The 14,873-nt window shown below is 38.4% G+C and overlaps 1 protein-coding gene across 4 annotated transcripts in view; it reads left to right on the forward strand.

The window, feature by feature from the left end:
- The first annotated feature begins 225 nt into the window (after positions 1-225).
- Positions 226-14,873, forward strand: part of FRMD6 (FERM domain containing 6) — a 70,301-nt gene continuing 55,653 nt past the window's right edge. Inside the window, exon 1 of one of the 4 annotated variants that reach the window (XM_016120809.2) lies at positions 226-363. The gene's annotated coding sequence lies outside the window, so the exon portion shown is untranslated. Of the gene's footprint in view, positions 364-401; positions 587-784; positions 1,147-14,873 lie in introns of those variants that run through there. The other 3 variants (XM_016120805.2, XM_016120806.2, XM_016120808.2) reach the window with 3 other exon arrangements.

Genomic DNA, 14,873 nt, shown 5'->3' on the forward strand with positions numbered 1-14,873 from the left:
TCTGGGGCTCGCCCCGCTCTCCTGGACCCCGCAGGGGTGGCACCTCGGCTTTCTCGCGCCGCGGGTTCGCGGCACCCCTCCGCGGGACGCTTGGTTGGGTCCGGGGCGGGGCTGGCGGGCGCTCCACGTGCGGCCGCGGTCTCTTCGCTTCGCTCCCGCGGCTCTGGAGCCGCCCCCGCCAGCTCGGGGCGGAGCCTCGGGGGGCGGGGCGGGAGGCGTGGGAGGGGGGCGGGGCCGACGCGGAGCGCTCCCGGGGCTGCCCAGGCCGAGGGGCTGAGAGCAGCGGGGCAGGCGCAGCACCGACAGGAAGGGGCTGCGAGCTGATGTGAGTCCACCGTCTGGTGCCCCGGACCTTACTCTGAGGTACGAGCAGGAGGAACCCGGAGCGTGGGGGACCCCCAGCCCAGGCCCCAGCCCTCCCACTGCGCCCTGGCCGCCCGCTCTGCCCCCTGCCGGCCGGGCGGCGGCTGGACGGAGCTTTGGGAGGGTCTGGAAAGTCGCGAGCCCCGGAGAAAGCAGTGACTCCTCCGCGTCTTTCTTCGCTTTCTCCTTGCTCCGTCGGCTCTGGGAGTCGGGCACCGGGCGGGTAGGTCGCCTCCCGCGAGTCGGAGCTCGCCTACGCCGGGGCGGGAGGACGGAGCCCGGGGGCAGCCGAGCCGGGCAGCGGGGGAGGCGCGGAGCTCCCGGGCCGCCAGTGCGCGAGGGCGGGAGGCCGGCCGGGGCTGCGGGCTGCGCCCTGGGGCTCCGTGCGCGGCGCTTGGGTCCCTGGTGGTTCCTGGCGCCCTATTCTGAGGGCGTCTGGCTGTCGCGTCCCGTCGCTGTGATGGGGCGCCGGGGCCAGTCCTGGAGCCTTGCATTCCTGGGTGCGGTGCCTGCCGCCTGTTGTGCGCGCCTTGGGGCCGGGCAGCCGTGCTGCGTGAAGGGACCTGAGCGCAGCTTCTGCCCCATCGTCCCTGAAAGTGCCTAGTCGCGGGAGCTGGGGATCGAGTTGAGGCTCGGCGGCGCCAGAAAGGGGACCTTGGTGGGATGCGAGTAGGGGGCGCGGCCTGCAGAATTTGGGTTCCGGCAGGAGCTTGCGGCGCGCAGGCCCGGCTCCAGGGAGAGGAGACCACCAGCCTGTCCTCTAGGATGGCCAGGAACTGCCAGGTATGGACAGCTGGGGGCCACCTTGGGAGGTCCATAAGGATTATAACAGCACTTCGAGTCCCGGGACGACATAACCAAATGGTGAAAGCGTTTTCTTAAAGGCATGAATAAATAGAAAGCTGTCAAAATAAGCATATTTTAAAGTTGGAGTGAAAGCTGGCAGATTTTTCAGGCCGTGCAGTTGTGTGTCCAAAGAAATATTTTCTTTACACCCTTTTCGTTTTCATTTTTTAGCAATGATCTGTTTTGCCAGTATTTCCCTCAGAAGCTGTGCATTGCCCACAGCAGGAAAGGAAAACTTCAGCAGGCGTTCTCGGATTGCGTTTGCCTTCAAGTCTTTTGCTCTCCCGTTTTATTTATTTATTTTTTTAATGTACAAAAAAAGTATCTCTTGCTGGAATTTCCATGTGTGATTCTGTCTCTTCTCTGAGACCCGACGATGTTTGTTTTTTGGTTTTATAAGCATCTATTTAAATTTAGTTTTTGCACGAAATACTCCCTGTTGCCACAGGGTGTAGTTTACGGATTAGAAAATACTTCTGGAGAAAGCTGCTAGTGGCTTCATTTTTCAAGAATGTAAGTCATTTCCTTTCTGTGATTTCAGGGAGTTGATATTTAACAGCATCAAAACTTTGTGGGGAAAATTTTCCGTAATACGTCTGTCATTAAAAACGCTTTTGACTTTTGGATTTTTCTTCTTAGAACAGTGCATAAATTTAGGTTTAGCAATGTAAAAGGATAAGTTTTTCACGATCTACAGCATTTTGAGACCATTGTAGAGTAATTTTAACGTCCACCAAGACCTGCAAACAGCCTCCAGGATAGAGAGTGGGGGAGGGGGTAAGACCAAAAGAGAGGCAGGAAAACAGACGCGTTTGCTGTTGTTCTTGGTAGTATAAAACTTCCAGCACCTAATCATTTTCTTTGGATGTGGTTTTGAGAAATAAAAGTATTATGTTAAAAATACTCCACAATTGAGAGAGAGCTGACATTTGAATTCTCTTTCAGTATGTTTGTAAACATATAGGACTTATATTTCATATTAAAATGGACCTTTGGGATTATTAGATGAGAAAGGTCGCCCAGGGGATATCTACTAGCAAGTTAGTTATCTGTTGGATATCTTCCCCAGAAGGCAGACTGACTGTAATATGAACTAAAATCTCCCCTTTGAATTGCTTGTAAGAATGCCTGAGATCTGACATTATTGACCACAATAATTCAGGAGCTCTTGGAATGCTCAAGACATTTTAAGGGACAGGAAATCTTTATTTTCACCCCCCCCCCCCCAAAAAAGGAGGTAAGCCACCAGCCTCAAGTACATGTTTTGAACTTGAAGATTAAGATGCTTCTAGCTCTACAGGAAAGCAATAAGGCCAGAACGAAGACACTGCTTTTGAAAGCAGAATGTCACCGTGTTAGGTAATAACTTAGCTACAAATTCTTTTTTAGAAAAACAAAAACAAAAAACATTCAACTGGGCTAACTGGGTAGAGAGTGCTGTAGAGCTTTTCTAGTTTCTGGACTTGGTTTCCACTTTTAAATACACTTCTAAAGCTTTTGGCTTTCAGTACTAATGGCATAATAGACTGTGTTGCCTTTTTGTGGCAGATGCTTGAAATGAATGTTTCAAGCAGAATTGTTTTTGACTGAGCTATCAGGTTCAGAGTTTAGTGTAAATGAGTCCTGTCTCACAACTAACTTTTTTGATAAAGGAATTCTTTGTAGTTTTCAAGTTGGATGTTGCACATTTTGATTTCTAAGTCTGTGGATTTACAAAAAATAATAATAATAATAAAACCTGCAAACAATTATTTTATTACATGAAAGCCAGTACCAAGAAAAGATTAATTCAGTCCAGATGTAAAAATGTATGTGAATTTTAGATTTGGATGATCTCAACAAGTTTTCCCTTTTGTTGATGAGGCTGCCTGGATCCCAGATGGCATGCACACATTATCCTTTCATTGGTTTCTGAGTTTGGAACTGAATTTCATGGGCTTTTTCTAAAGTCATTTTAATATTATTTTAAGTGGTCTACAGAATAGAAAGTTTTCTGCATTTATGCAGAGGTGGGTTTTTCCAATTATTCATTAATAAAAACCACAAATGCCCTCGTTTGGTAGAGGAAGCCTGTGTCTTTCCTAAGTGGGAGAACTGGAGGTATTCAGTATTGTGTGTCCTCATGGGCAAAGCTTAGAAGCTTTGGCTTTCAATTATGCCAATTCCAACTCTCTTTTTTTAAAGAAAAAAATATTTTAAGTGTATTTACAGTCTTCAGTAAAATCCTCTTGGAACAGAACAGTTTGTATATTCTGATAAAGCGGTTGGTCCCTGTATGGTGATCCTCTTATCTCTCTCTACCAAGAAGAAACAACATACATCACTTATAAGAAAACTCCAGTTATTTTTCAACCTATACTCCCAACACCAGACGTATAAAGAGTGTGTGTTGCACATTTAAAATTATATGTATTTTCAGAAGACTTCGTATGATTACATAATTACACATTTTGGGAGTTTGGTTACATTATGATTGTGCGTAAAACAATCGAGTGTAGGAGGAGGGAATAGGAAAGAGGGAAGGAATTTTATGAGTGGTGAAATTTTAGTCAAAATGTATCTTTTCTAAAACTCAAACTGGAAGAATGTTATTGTTGGCCTCTGTAGTTAAACTTTGATATAGGGGGTAGTTGGGAGGGCTTTTTGAATTGCATATCATCCTGAGGAAGAGGCTTTGGGGGCCTATAAAAATAAGTAGAAACAAGTTAAAGGGATAATTTGAGAGGAAGGAGGAAGTAGAATACTGAACATTGAATTGCAAGGAAAATCTAAATTTAGAAGGATGAGTATTTAAAACAGGCTGAAGTAGGGAGAACTTTATACTTAAAACTAGGAATTAAAGAATAAGATCTTTTTAGCTGAGAAATAAAGAATTAGAATTAAGGTGCCCTGTAAGGCTTATATATAGCATTAAACAGTGTGAAGCGATATTTATCCTGGAAACTTTGCCCATATTTGTGTTGAATCATTGGTTTGGTGTTAAATTTTGTTCAGGGTCTCTGTGTTTATGATTTTGTCCCTCCCCAACCCGAGGCCACTTCCCATTTCAAAGACTGGAAACACTTTGTCTAAGTTTCAGTGATTCTACAAATATTCTGTTAGTCCCCCAGGATTTGGGAGAACTACAAATGCCCAGTCCTATGCTGTGGGACCAGAAGAGCTCTACAAAAGTTATGGCTGAAGTTATCATAAAGTTTTGAGTGAAAACAAGCCTTTTGTACATCTGTGAATTAGTGGTAAAATTACTTCTGATGCAGGTTGGTGTACTATCACTTTTTATATATATGAAATGGAGAAATCATGCAGATACCACATTGATCAAAGAGGAATTGTTGAACACTGGAAAGGGGCAAGAAATCACTGATCCGACAGCTGGTTTTATTACTTGAGGAGAAAAATGTGGTGCTGAAACAAATCCACAGATGAACCAAACACAGGCCAAAGGAGAAGGCAGAGTTTGCTGGAGCTTCCTTGAAGTTGTCTGGAGCACAGCATTTTCCTGAATGCCTTTCCCCACTTGAGTAATAGCCCCGCAGAGTGGCAGCATTTTACTTTCTCAAGCCTGCTGTACTTCTGCCCCTATACAGAGCCCTTTGGACTTCTCTTTTCCCTTTTTCTCCTCTCCCTCTCTTCTAGGGCTTCCCAGTGAGACCTTGGTTTATAAGTGCCAAGTAGGTGATATCTTTAGGTCTCTCCTGACTCATTATTTCAATGATCTATATGATCTAGGATGGGCCCTGATTTCAAAAGACTGCTTTCTAAACATTTTTAGAATAGTTCATTCTTAAGAAAATGTTGGAAAAAGATTTTTTTCTCTTTTTGTCATTATGCATCCCTCTTACCTAGCAGAATTTGATCTGTATAGCAGGAAATTAGGTAGAGATTTGGGTGTTATCGAGTTCATTTTATTAATATGATAACTGGGATAATTCTGACCAAAAGTATCTATTTAAAACCTTAATATTTCAAACTGATTATCCTGTGATATTTTCAGATGTTTTATTGTAACTTTGACTTTGTACATGTGTATTATAGAACTTTGAGCTGTAATTTTCCTGTTATATGAAGACAGGGAAAAGCAATATTTTATACCAATTACCACGGTTTCATGTGAAGGAGGACATCATTATAAAAATCAAGCAAATTCTGTATGAAGATAGTAGGAAATTAATGAAGCTTCATATTTAGCTTCTCATGTAGTTTTCTGTCTAGTTAACATTAAATGAAATGTAATTAATTTTCTCCCTACAGGTAACACCATTTGTGCTGTCCAGTTTCAGTAGATTGATTTTGGGGGAGGGAGGGTGGGAAGGGGGATCTTTATGGCTTAATTTCTGTGAACTTGTTGTTGAATAATTACATACAACCAGAAAAATGCACAGATCAGAAGTGTGTAGCAAAAAGTGATTATACCCAGGCAACCAGCATTCAAATCAAGAAACAGAACAATACCAGCCCTCCAGAAGCTTCTCTTTACAGTCAGAATCCCTGCTCCAGATGTAACCACTATTCTGACTTTCATGCCACTGGTTAGTTTTAACTTGATCTTGGACTGCATTTAAATAAAATAAAGAGTCTGTTTTATGCCTTCTTTGGCTTAACATAGTGTTATGTCCAAATTGATGATATCTTTAGGTCTCTCCTGACTCATTATTTCAATGATCTATATGATCTAGAATAGGCCCTAATTTCAAAAGACTGCTTTCTAAACATTTTTAGAATAGTTCATTCTTAAGAAAATGTTGAAAAAAATTTTTTCCTCTCTTTCTGCCATTTTGCCTCCCTCTTTTTTCCTCCCACTTTTCCTTTACCTTTGTGCTTCCTCTTCCTCACCAAGTTATCTTTTCTTAAATATCTCTGGAAACAGCCAGTCTCTACCTTAAAACAACAGTGAAATTCCGATGGTGAAGTCTGCGGCAGTCCCCAGGAAGCACTTATTTTGTAAAACAAGATTATGATTTCACTGAGAAATCAAGTATATAAAACAAAGTGCTTGCAATGGAAAACTGTTGTTATAGATATTTTCTTTCATGTTTCCCTAAAGAGAAAAGGGATGTTTTCATGGTTCAAGAAAAGGCTCAAAATTTCAACTTAGGCTCATTAAGAAGGTGTAAAACAGGTAAAATAACAGCTGTTTTACAAATGGGTAGTAAACGTATCTTGCCTGAATGCGATACTGCTTACAATAGCAAAAACTTATGCTTAATCTTAGAAAATACAAAATGTGCTCACTATAGAGCCACAATTCTGACAAGTTAGTTGCTCGTTGAAATTACGGAAAAGAAAAATACATTTTGAAGACTACATGGAAGAGAGGCATTGAGGCATAATGGTAAGAATGAGATTTTTCAGATCTGTCTTCAGGGGTTCAAATCCAGGCTCCACTATTCTCCAGTATGTAACCTTGGGGAAGTTACTTAACTCTCTGAACCTCTTTTTCCTCATCTGTTAAAATGGGGATAGTAACTTTTCCACTGGGTTGTTTTGGTATGTCTGACTCATAGTAAACAGTCAAGTAATGTTAGCTTGTTACTTAGAAAGAAATGATATATAAAAGGATGTATGGTTTTCTTGGACTTCCTTAAGCTTTTGGTTATAAGCAGTCGTTCACAAGATTTTATTATGTTTATTGATGGCATTAAACAGGCAACACAACCTAGTATTTCTCAGTTACAGATATTGGGCAATCTGTATTGCTACACTAAGAACATCTGACCTGTTTCACTGATCACTAATTGATCAAGAATTTTCCTAATTCTCTTCTAATTCCCAGCAGTCTCAGTCCCCTAGCTTCTACCTACTGGATAGTTATTTCTTTCTAGATGCTAAAAAGATTTAAAATTTTTTCTTTGTGATGATTAATGTTATGCAGTGTACTTTTAAACTTAAAGAGTACCAATGGCCTTTGTCTTTTGCTTCTGTATCCTGTAGATTTTATGTGACTCCTTTTAGAGAAAGCCACTAGATTAGCATAAAACAATTGTTTATTCCTCCTAGCCCATCCCCCTTCATTGGCACAGTTTATATAATTTGGGTCAGATCCTTTTACAATTTTGTAAATAAGGCCTAAAGCTTAAGATTTAAAACCATTTGTTCAAAGTAAATTAATAGTCTGAAAATTTTAAAGGGAATGTTTAAGAAAATCAAACTTAAGCACATTAGAAAGGCACATTTACATCTAAACAGGATAATTACAAGCCCAGTCAAAATAGGCACAGGATCCTCTGGTGATGTATCATTCTGATCATTAAAAGGGAGTCTTACCCTAGATAACCCTGTTCCCTGGTAAGTGTGGTGTAATATCTTGAACTTGGTAACCTTAATGCTTTAAAAGTGTTCACCAAGTCCATCAAAAAACAGGTTTTACATCTTTATGAAGTGTCCAGGCCTGTATAGAATACTTTGTGCAAATCTACCAAAGTATTTCTTGTTTAGGTGGGAGAACAAAACACATGTGTGTGGAAAGGTATTAGATGTCTCAGATAAGTACTAAGTGGAGTCCTGGTTTTAGGAAGCAGAACCAGTGATGGCCAAAGAATATTGCTAGTTTCCCTGAGGCCACTGGATTCATGTTGGGCCATGAGGTCAGATTGAGATCTTTCTATTTTATTCTTCTATTTATTATTCTTTATAGTACAAATGAGCTTTTTTAAGAGCAACAAAAATGTTCAGGATCTGGTTAGGAGTCTAAAGTTTAAAAGAAAACTATGAAAATGAAATTATTATGTGTTTAATTAGATTAATTTATTTATTCAACGTACTGTTTGCCGACTGTGTCAGGCACTGTTTTAGGCTCCAGAGAGGTATGCCAGTAAACGAAGTAAGGAAAAAAGCCCTGCCTTCATGGAGCTTATATCCTAATAAGAGACAGACAATAAACAAAAACAAAGCACATTGTATAATATAGACGGTAATAAGTGTGACTGACTGAAACAAGTAATAAGTGTGACTGAAAAACATGTAGAGCAGATTGAGGGACATTAGGAGTGCTAGAGGTAGAAAGCCAGGGCCTTGGCAGTTTGAAGCACAGCAGATCCTTGAATAATGTCATTTTGTTTACCGTGGTGGTGTTATAATGTTAATGAAATGTCATAGGAACTTAACTCCTGTTTGTAGCAATTAGCTTGTGGTAAAATCGGTTTCATTATATGTCTTTCCCTTAAAGTCAAAGAATCTGTTGGGACATTGAGAATTTACTGTGGTGTGTTCATGGTAGGTCTCACTAAGAAGATGACTTGAGGGAAGATCCCCATACTGACACCTGGGGAAAGAGTGTTCCAGCAGGGGGGCTAGCAGAGGCCTCAGGTGGGGGCTTGCCTGGCGTGTTCCAGGAGCAGTGAGAAAGTTCACAAAGCAGTAGATGAGGTCAAAGAAGTTTCAGGAGCACATCCCGTGGTGCCTGCCTGGTGGACGATTTTAAGAACTTGACCTTTTACTCTGAGTGAAATGGGGACTCACTGGAGAGTTTTGAGCAGAGGAGTAAGGTGTTTTGACTTTCATTTTAATAGACTCACTGACTGCAGGATTGAGATGCAGGGTGGTCAAGGTTGGAAGCAGGGATACAAGTTAGCGGCTGTTGGCAGTAATCCAGGTGAGAGATGCCGGTAGCAGTGGGGGAGGGGATGAGAAATAACAAAGATTTATTTTGTAGGATAAACCAATAGGATTTCCTGGCCGACTCTTTGAGGAGTATGAGAGAGATCAGAGTAAAGATAACATCAAAGAGTTTTTTTTGCATAATTACGGAGTTGCCATGAACTGAGATGGGAATGTGATATAGAAGTTAGTTTGGGAACAATAACTAGGAGCTGTTTTAAACATACGATGTTCAACTTCCAGGGGAGAATTTAAGTAGGTTGTTGGATATAGGAATCTGGGGTTTAAAGAATAGGTGCAAGCTAGAGATATAAACTTGGAAGTCACCAACAAATTTGATGAGGTCACTCGCGGAATGTGTGCAGACAGAGAAAGCAGTCTGCAGGCCGAGCTTTGAGTCATTACAGTTTTTTGAGAAGAGAAAAAAATCTCATAAGAGTATCTTAAACCAAAGGAATTATGCACCTATCCCTAATCTAGTGGACATAAGTGTCCCCATTCCCTAAGAAACAGTGTTGTTATTAGAAGATACAGTTAATTTTTTTTGACCCACACCATGGGAAGGATGAACTATGAGTTTTTCCAATAGTGATGAGTCACTTGGGCTGAGCCTGAAGTGCTTCAGCCTTTAGAGGATGAGTAGATTAAGAGGAAACAATAAAGAAGACTGAGAAGGGGCAGCCAGAAGGATGGGAGGGAAATTAGAATATCCTTGAAGTCAAAGAAAGTGTTTCAGGGAGGAGAGAGTGAATCAGTGTGTCATGGGTTGCTGACAGGTCAAGAAGGATGAGGACCTATCGGTACTAATGGGTTTAACAATGGAAGTCATTGGTGACCTTGACCTGAGCTGTGTCAGTGGAGGAGTGGGGATAAAAACCTGATTGGAGTGGGTTCAAGAAAGAATGAAAAGCTTATGAAAGATAATTCTGATTTTCAGTTCAGTTTCTTATAAATATTCAGTATTGGATGCGAGTGCATTTTAATACGTCTGATAGACTTTGGGGTGGAACTTTGGAATCCTGGGGGCCATGAGTGTCTTCAGCAGGCTCCAATAGGAATGGGGAGCCTTTAGGCTTCCCCCAAGTTACTTTTGGTAAAGCACAAGTGTGTAGGTTATAGCCTGTTTCTTTTGAAATAGAAAAGAGTTCTAATGCAATTTCTTTATTTTTTTTATTGCATCTCTTCAAATAAAAACTATATCCTGGAAGCACAGTCACTCACTTTGTGTTAAGACTTTGTTTTGTTTTCTAGTAAAGATGTGTTCTTTAATTCAACCCATTGATCCTTTATATGAAAAGGATAAAACTGAGCTCCAGGGAGACTTGTGCTCTGAGTCAGCTTCTTTTTTAGTAATGGTGAGAGGTTTGAGCTGAGCAGTCCGCACATCCATTGCCCCACGAGCCTGGTAACCTTCATTCACAGAGTGGATGGCTCAGGGTTGGGGCTTCCAAGAGCCAGAGCAAATAAAGTAATAGAATTATTACTTGTTTAATATTTCTTTTATACTTTGTTGATGACTTTCATTGTGAATACTATTTCAAAGCATGTGATTAAGTAATTTTCATAGCTCTGTATTTTACATCATAATTATGCACCAAGAATTTTCTCTTCCGAGAATTACCTTTGAATTATAATGCTAACTTTCTGTAATACTATCATCAAAATGAATCAACAGGTCTCTGATACTAATTACCTTTTCTTTCCCTAAGCTTATTAAAATGCTAACATGTAGGCCTTTAATGCTTAAATATTATTTTGGGGTAGTTAAAAGCTTATGGTGATTGTAGAATTAAAACTTTGTACATGTGTTTGAGTGTCGTTTGGTAATAAAAGGAAGTATAGTAATAGTTTTTAGAAAGTTGCTAATTGTGGAAATAAGCTAGAAGAAGCAAAGACTTTTTATTTGCAGTGGGTTATGGCACATGTTTTTTGAGAGGTGAAGCTCCAGTGATTATATGTGCGTTTCTAGTGGGTTGTGGTATGTACACATAATGTCAGCATTCTCTTAGGTACTGCTCTGTCAGCACTGTTTTATTAGTATCATTTTGAATGTTTTTTCAGCTGAAACTTATAAGTCACTACAGTTAGTTAAATGAACGTAATTGGCTTGTAACAAATACACAAGGCCAATGTGAAACAATTTGGCCGGGCTGAGCATTTTACATGGTAAATACTGGAGTGTGCAGAGGTGTAAAACTAAGCAAATTCTGAAATAAATGTTAAATCTCTTAAGTCAGTGACTACAGGATGAAGTCCAGAGCTCTTAGTGTGAAATTCAACATTCTAAACCTGAGTTGTAAGCCCTCCAGGAAGAATGGCTACAGACGTGTTTTGATTTTTTAACATAGTGTTGAAAGCATTTATTTGCCAACATTTAAAAATCGAGAAAATTTACATTACAAAATTTTTAATTTTACACCTTCTTTTGAAAAATGGAAAGTATGGCAGTGATCCTTTGGAGCATTGTAACAGCTTCCCCTTCTATGTGGAGTGTGTGCTGTGCCTTGGCCCATAGTCCCCAGTAGAGATCCTCTTGCCTGCAGTATTGAGACCAAGTGGCTGTTAGCATTTTTTTATCCTGCAGGCTTCACTTTTGTTACCTGCCCCTATAGGCATGTGAGCTTCCTCTTTGTGTTATGGGTACTTGACTTATTTCCCAATGTCATCTCAAAGCTCCTTAAGTCTAGCCCAGTTGTTTTCTCCATTGTCCCATCAAAAATACATACACTTAGTCTGGGTCTTGCTTCCTCTTCTTTCACTGAACTGAGCTGCATATTGCCTGTATCACATGCTACTGTATAGTTATCTTTTTATATATATTTTCTAGCTCCCCAACTGTCTTGTAAGTTTCTTGAAGACAATGACATCTTATAATTTACTAGCAACTAGAAAATTTATTTCAGATTTACTAGATATTGTTTATATTTAGCTTCTAGTGGATGGTAATCTGTGGTTGTATAATGATGTTATAGAAGAATTAGAAAATATCAAAATCTTGTATAAAATCTACTTCCTCAATAGGGCTTTCTTAATTTATTACATCCATTCCTTTGTAACTTTGTAGTATCATTTATGTAATTTATTTGAGTATTAATTCACTGAATACCTCATTTATCATCAATTCTCTGATTCTGCTATATAGGTAGGTGAAGTTTCCAAATTAATGGGCCATTACTACATACCATTTTATTATTTTAGATATGCTTCTTTTTAATGGCTAATACTGTATAAATGTCTTTTTTTTTTTTTTTTCATTTATTTGGCAAATAGGGTGTACAGAAGACCCTGGAGCCTGAAGAAGGTTTGAAGTTTACAGGGTTGATAGTACCTGTTTTCCTGAAGCTCTTAACATTTCTCTGGAAAGGCAAATATTAGATAATGAAGTATATAATTGTTCAGTTTCTATAAATATAACTAAAAAGTTGGGGGTGCTCTGAGACCTTATAAAAGAACATTCTGGTCTAGGGGTATGGGGACTGTAGTGGGGACTGTAAGCCATTACTAAATTCCAAACTCCTTGACTTTCTCATAATTCCATAGCAGTTTGTAAAATAATCTGACTATAAAATTTTAAACACAAAGAGGTAATTTCTATAGTAAAAAAAGTTAGAAGAAAACTTTTTCAAAGAATTTATCATTGGCAGTAATCATTGCATTAATGATAAAGAATTATAATTTATTTTATGAAGCTATAATTATTTCAAAGATGTAAGGACTTTTCTTATGGCTTTCAAAAATAGATTATAAAAATAAACTGAAAATTTCCCCTCAAGAGTAACTAGCGGATAGTACCTTTATTTTATATTTTTATGACTGAAAAAGACTAATAGTGTTTATCAGTCTGGCCTTGGAGTGATATAAATATGGTGCCATGAAAAACCTCAGTAGTAAAGTTGGTGACATATGCAAGCCAAAAAATAGAGTGGAATTTTGTGTGGTTACATATATTTTATCACAACAATCAGAAATGCTTTAAGTATTTTTTTTTCCTAAAGAAAATAGGATTCTATACTTAACTAAACCCATCTAAATATAGTGGTAAAGTTAATTTTTTGCATAGTTTAGTGTCAAACTGAAATAAAGGTCAGCTGCTGTGGTGCCATTTCTGAAATCTCTGTTGAGAAACTCGTGTTACTTGTAATTATAGAAGGAGATTCAGAAAAATTAACATATTTAAGGAAGTTTTAGTTCAAATAAACCCAAGATTTCCAAATGTGATCTTAAGGAAATTTAAGGAAGTGAGATCAGGGAGTAGTTTTAAAGAAATGTCAAATGTTATATAGATTTTAAATAAATTCCAAATAAATCTTTTTAAAATAAAATCTTTTTAGCTTCACATATTTATGTGAGCCCACATTTATTTTAAATCTGAAAAAAGGATGTTGAATTGATGATTTGTTATTTACAAAGAAAAATTTTCATGAATTTCAGTTATAGAAAGTTAGTGGAAGTTATCTAATTTATAACAAAACAAAATTTCCTTTAATAATTGGCTTATGAATTCTTGAACTAGACTCGTGTTTATGACAAACAGGTTTTCAAGAAATTTGTAATCATAGATGTAGGATCTAAAGTAATGCATTTTATTGTATAATCTATTTTCTTCTGAGGAGACTTTGAAATATTTTTTCAATTGCTGAGGGGATGGGGAAGGATATGAATTTTGTTTGAGGCTCAGGTAGTCTGGTTAGTAGTCAACTGAATTCTGTTTTCTAGTGCTTGAATCCTAACCAGATACATTGTAGTGGTGACTCCTGTTTGTGTATCTTTTTCTAGTATGGATGTTATTATCTGTGTTATGAAGGGTAGTCATATCTTCCCAGGTAGGCAGTAAGCTGTTTGAGAACACAGAAGATGTTCCATTTCTACCTCTCTTGAATTCTTCCTCAGCTCCTAGAAAACTATTGGCTTTTGACTTAAGCCCAATAGTATTACAGCTTTATTCTTTCTGATCTATCTCAGGTGACAGAACCATGATCTAGATTTAAACAGAACAAGTCAGAGATGCATTTGACCCAAAAAAGAAGTAACACAAGTGTGTTTATGAAACATTTAATCATCACTGCAGTTTTTTCTCCTTGGCTTGACAAGTGGTGGTGTCCACTCCCATTGTGATGATCAGGTCACCTGTGAGGAGGTGATGTGGACCTCTCACTCTTTGAGTTGATGTGCTTGGCCCTGTGGCATAGGAATGAGATGATAATAGACCTCATATTTTCTTATAAAAGTTTATATTGGTCTTACCTTTTTTTCAGCTTTGGGGATAAAGACCCAAAGGTTGAGATTATTTTTAAATAAAACTTTCATCTTGCTATGCTGCCCATCTTACCTGCTGTGGCCTTGACCTCCTTGGAGAGAGGAGTTTTAGCTTCCCCTGACTTCTGTTCAGTCCTCCTGTTTTCTATTCTTGCACCATCTGATCACCTATGCGTTCTCTGTTATTACAGGAAAAAAAAAATCTCAATGTTCTATATTGGGATGAAAAGGCTAATAGGAAAAATAACTAAAATTATGTATAGAGATTCTACTCCTTTCTAGTGTATTTTACTCAAGTGTGTTTACAAAAGCCAAGGAGGAGTTTGATTCATAAAACAAAGTAAAAACTGTGTTTATGAAAACCCATGTATGTATCTTGCTATCTGACATGAGTAAAATAAAACTCTTTTATAACAGTAATAAGTAGTTAGATTTAATGTAGAATTGAAAAGTGAAAGTTTATTTAAATGCTCAAAAACTATAAATATTGAATCTTAAAGATTACTAATAGAATAGCTATAAAATAGAACATTTTCCTCGAAGAAACAAATCAAGATATCATTGATTAGGTTCCCATAGTAATTTTAAAAAAACATATACATATTATAAAATGTTTGATTATGAGAATAATTTAGGTAATCATAAAAATAATTCCAAATGGTGTTCTTTCAGTTCTCTGAGATGCTAAAATGTAAAATAAGTTTTCATAAATTTATATACATCTTAATGATATTTTTCTGTCTAAATGTAGGTAGGAATATAGCCATATAGTATAATTAAGAATTTTAACTATCATTAGAGTTTAGTATTAT

The sequence above is a fragment of the Rousettus aegyptiacus genome, unplaced genomic scaffold (assembly GCF_014176215.1).
Source record: "Rousettus aegyptiacus isolate mRouAeg1 unplaced genomic scaffold, mRouAeg1.p scaffold_m13_p_3, whole genome shotgun sequence".
NCBI lineage: Eukaryota > Metazoa > Chordata > Mammalia > Chiroptera > Pteropodidae > Rousettus > Rousettus aegyptiacus.